The sequence below is a fragment of the Montipora foliosa genome, chromosome 14 (assembly GCF_036669935.1).
Source record: "Montipora foliosa isolate CH-2021 chromosome 14, ASM3666993v2, whole genome shotgun sequence".
Lineage (NCBI taxonomy): Eukaryota > Metazoa > Cnidaria > Anthozoa > Scleractinia > Acroporidae > Montipora > Montipora foliosa.
The window spans coordinates 13,992,848-13,997,847 of record NC_090882.1 but is presented as its reverse complement, the minus strand read 5'-3'; the positions used below and the strand labels follow the sequence as shown (position 1 = coordinate 13,997,847).

The 5,000-nt window shown below is 41.8% G+C and overlaps 1 protein-coding gene across 1 annotated transcript in view; it reads left to right on the top strand.

Annotated features, from left to right (window-relative positions):
- Window positions 1-5,000, top strand: part of LOC137985455 (rhamnosyl O-methyltransferase-like) — a 10,470-nt gene that overhangs the window by 1,002 nt on the left and 4,468 nt on the right. Inside the window, exon 2 of the mRNA XM_068833079.1 lies at window positions 1,964-2,007. The gene's annotated coding sequence lies outside the window, so the exon portion shown is untranslated. The remainder of the gene's footprint in view (window positions 1-1,963; window positions 2,008-5,000) is intronic.

Sequence of the window (5,000 nt, the reverse complement as noted above, 5' to 3'; positions counted from 1 at the left end):
AGAGCCTAGATAGTCTACGTTTGTATTAAATACTATTTATGTAAGGGCCTGTTTAGTTTTCTAGCATGCTTGGGAGATCAAGCGAAGCTATGCTCGTCGCAGTTATGAACGCAATTTTTGCAATTGCGTTCATAACTGCGACGATCATGGCTTCGCTTGATTTCATATCCGCAGTTCATATATGATTCATTTCATATACCATTCATCATTGATGCTTGGGAGAGTAAATGTTCCGGAGGTTGACCTGTTCTCTAAGTCAATTTCCGGTTTCCTGTGGTCGTTTTACACGCGCCTTTTGTTTTGGCTGGGTATTAATTGTTTCTCGGTTGATGCTCTCTCATTTGTGTCAGCAATACAATTATTCGTCAGTGGCGGTCTTTATTCAACAGTATCACGTATATCAAATCGACTTGCTTTGTTTAATTTGACGAGGCCTTAAGAAAGTCTCTGGGGAAGGCTTAACATATAATAGGATTAAATACAGCGCGCGGCTGAAAAGACTTTGCTTCCATTTTTGGGTCAATTATCTTATGAACGCAAGCAAATAAGATTACTTGTGAGACAGCGTGGATTGCTTATAGCTGTTAACCTTAATTGGCACTAAGTTCTTTGTCTGATCTTAAATTAAGTAGCACACAGCTTTCTTTTGTTATTCACCATTTTGCTCACCCTGGCGTATCCACGCTCTTCTAAAACTCATTTGGGATGAAATCAATTTCTCAGTCAACTTTTCGTTGATATTTAGGCTGGATAATTTAGAATTGGTGAGCTCAGTTCTGTGTAACAGCCGAAGAAAAGTTCCAAGCACTTATGTGCGTAGTTCATCGGGATTTCTCTAACGGCAAATTGCGATTTGCCAAAACTATGAAAAACGTGTTTGATTTTTACGGGCTCAGTTTTTTTCCTGTTAGCTACAGATATCACGCACTTTTCATGGAGCAGTGTGGCCCAGTGGTTAGGGCGCTTGCCTTGAGATCCGGTGATCCCGGGTTCAAGACCCGCTCTGACCACTCGTTGAATTTGATCCTGGTAGGCCCTGGTTCAACTTCCCAGCTGCACTTGTAAATAGCCAACTGGCTTGCCTCCGGCCAGTTGGGATTCTTAACAGTTGCTGTTGTTCTGTTCTGTCGTTTCGTTGAGTTTCATCGGCCCTGAAAAGCCCCTGATCACTAGTCGGGTGTGATGACCACTACACTATCAGGACAACCATGCTGGCAACATGGCTGATTGATCCCCCCTTAATGTGTGGCATTTATGTGGGACTCCATAAGGGCCAGTTTTTCTGTGATAACGCTGGGTCAACATGCGGTTCACAGGCGGACAAGGGTAATAAATGTGCCTTATTCCAGGAATACCTTTATCCCCGGAATAAATTCTGTTCTGTTAGAATAGCAGATTTATCTCTGGAGTAACTGTTATGTCAGGTATAATTTATTCCTCCTTTCAGGAACCGGCCCCTGTACTGTTGTTTTCGAATGACCGGCATCTGTCCTTCATTTATGGTGGAAATTAGTCAAAAACATCAAGGAACTTAGGGAAGCTACGAAAGTTCTTAAGGGACATCTTAGTTTTTTTCTCGACATCGGACTTTGTTCTTTTTTACTTTTTTTGTGTGTGTTTTAAAATCGAAGTTGGTTTTTGCGAGCATCTGACTTAGTCTTTCCGAAAATCGGAGTTTGTTTTTCGAAATTAAGATAATTTCCCGACCCCGAACCCCACCCCGACCCCGACCTCATTAATTATTTAGCACCGTGCAAAAGGTCTGACCTGACCTATAACAAGTGACATGTGGAATGTTTGACCTGTGTTCGAAGGTTGCGTGACAAACGTAGACTCGGAAAGAATGCCAGATTGCGTAGTAAAGATAATTGATGTATGCTAAATTCTGCCTATTTTTATCCCCTGCCATTGTGTCATATTTCACCGAGCAAGTCGAATCATATTCTTACTCTCGTCTTTGCAGTTGAACTCCCAAGCTCGTGGTCAGTCCAGACTGCATATTATCAGGTGAGGACTCCGTAAGTTATTTCGATCTGGTGGGTGAGTAAATAAGTTATTCACCGAAGTGGATTTGAATATGGGAGTTTCCAAGCAGAGATAAATATATAACACTTCCATCGACACTGAAAGGTTAATAATATATTGTTTTAGTACATACCACATAAGTTGAATAATCAGCCGAATTTGCTTCTCGGTAAACGAAGCCTAACGGGTTCGGGGAAGCCGTTGGAGGTGGGTAGAGAGCTTCGAAGCGACGACGTACATGTAATATCCACCATTAGCCACGGGTGTTACGAAAACGAAGACCCCTCCGGGGTGAGGGGAGACTAAAAACTAGATATTTCAAACGCCTTTTAATCTAGCCGTACGACCCCACCTTAAGGATTTCCCTTACCCTTCAGGATGTTCCCACCTTTCAGGATTTCCTTAGCGAAAAAAAAAAAAAATATGTATAGCAATAAATAGTGAAATCTGTCGGACAGGTTTTTCGCAAATGTCAAAAACGTCGATTTCCTTCCATTTTGATAATAATCGTTTAACCGTGACTAAGGACTGCAATGCCGTGAAAGGATCTATGCATTACGTTGGATCAACATAAGCATTTTAGGACAGATCAACAACATTCACGACGGCATTCTCTTCAAAATGGATCTACGGTCGGCCAAACGTAGCATGATTAGCGCTCAATCTAGAAAGCAGACGCAAAGTTAACAGCAGTTTAATTTCGGGCTTGTTGACCCTCGTCAATAGGGTCATAGGGCGGTTGCGATTTGCTCGGCAATAAAGTTTGAAAACAAATAATTCAATGAAAGATCAAACAAAGTGTTAACTGAGTCCCGTGTTATGTTTTTTTGGCCGTTCCCAGCTGTTTTAGGCGTCATTTTTCCAGATCTTTTCTCGACCGCCGCTTAGAGAGTCAAGAAAATTCGAGAAAATTGACGAGGCAGGCAACACGGAACCGCCGGCCTGTGATCTCGTCTTGTTCAAGCTGGAACTGACGACAAACCAGTGCAATTCTTACCTTAATTTAAGACACCAGCATCCGATCGATTAGGGATGTCCCCATACCTTCGCCGAATTTGACGAAGACAAGAAGACAACATCTGTACTCCATTTCTCTTAATGCTTAATAGTCTAAAATTCCGTGCTGCGTGTTGTACAGTCCAGTCCAAAGATTTTAATTGACATTTCCATAATCTTGAGGTACCAAACGTTCCACAATAACTTGACATCTCGTTGAGAAAAAAAAGATTAAATCCAGTAGTCCAGTCTGGGTTATAAATCGACAAAACTCTCTCTATCATCGATTCAAAACTCAACAAAAGCTACAAGTAGTAAATAGTTCTCACAGAAACTACAAAAGCTCGTCATACATGATTCTACAATCGAGCTGAACAAAAAACTATCGAAAACGAAACCAAAAAACCCTAGTGATCGCCTCTCGAGAGAACAAACAGAGCCAAAACTGTTCTGCCCAAAGACTGATTGGCTCAGCTCAATTGACTTTCAAGTAGGGGTAGGAGTTATTCAGCAGACCATGAACTCCACGTGAAATCTCCTTGCTCGATTTTTGAAGCCAAAATTAAAACTTCTCAGACCTCCCGACGGGTTTTAAGATATCGCTTCAAAATTTTCAGTTTTAGTAAATGATTGTACCCCAAATGCCGTTTGAGGAATGTTTCGTTTGTCTTCGGAGACTGATGTTATGGCACTTTTTCTTCCCAAATTTAGTATGTGTTTGGACTGTGAGCGTGATATTTCTTTCGATTCTGAACATATCAAAAATTCCTCAAACGGTATTGGAGTGCATTCATCCGTGACTAAGATGCAACAAAGTGCGGTTATTTTCGCAATAAAGTGAAGGGGCAGGAGTTTCTGAAGCAGACTCGGTCGTTCTGAGTTTGAGCCGTCAATACTAAAAGACAATATTAAATACTAAAAAACTAAGACTTTATTCGAATAATTCACTCCATTAAAATTAATATGATATATAGTTTGACCCTATGCAAAAAATAGCGGTGCGACAATTTCACTTTCTGCGAACACGTTATTTTCCTTTACCGAGACCTTAGGTAAAGGTAAAGGTAAAGTCTGCTACGAGCCTAGAAGGCCCATCAGGCCGGCACTTATCTCCGGTTTCTGTAGCATGAAGCGACTAGGAGTATTTCTACTCCCCCCTGGATGGGATGCTAGTCCATCGCAGGGTTACCCCAGCATTAAATTCACCGGTACCCATTTATGCATAGATCTGGGTGGAGAGAGGCACCGTGAGAGTAAAGTGTCGTGCCCAAGAACACAACACAATGTCCCCGGCCAGGACCCGAACCCGGCCCACTCGATCCGGAGTCGAGCACTCTAACCATGAGGCCACCGAGACCTTAGGAAGAGAAAAATCGAAAAGAATTTTAAGATCTCAAAAAGTATGTGAACAAGGTTCACTGCCTGATCGTTGAGATGTTCTATCTTAGAGACCTTAAGCCGAAACTAAACCATGTAATATTTCAATTTTTGCAAAGCCATGCGTCCCTTGCTACATCCCAGGAAAGATCTCTGTTCAATTAGGCCTATATATCATCCTTCACCATACAGTTGGTTAACATCCGGTCGTTGGGAATTAACTTCGAAAGACATTGCTACGATGACTCATTGCCACGGGAGCTAACGAGTAGCTCTTTTCATTTAAGAAGGCTCTATAATCGCCAAACCCTAATCAGCCTTATTTGAGTGCGTGGTCCGCTTTCATTAATTTCATTTGACATCAGACAAAAGCTGTAGAAAGCAGTATGAGTAGAAAAACTTTACTGTGCTCAAAAGCTAACGATTAGCCCTTAAAGGGCAATGTATGCTATGTCATAGCTGTCAATTTGTACAGCTCTGCCGGAGCAGAAATGACGATCGTTATGCCACCAGCCCAAGGTATATGTTATTTATTTGCCCAATAAGATGCATGTGCAAGGTGGATTCTCATAGGATGACAAACAGTGGACACTTCACGTTCC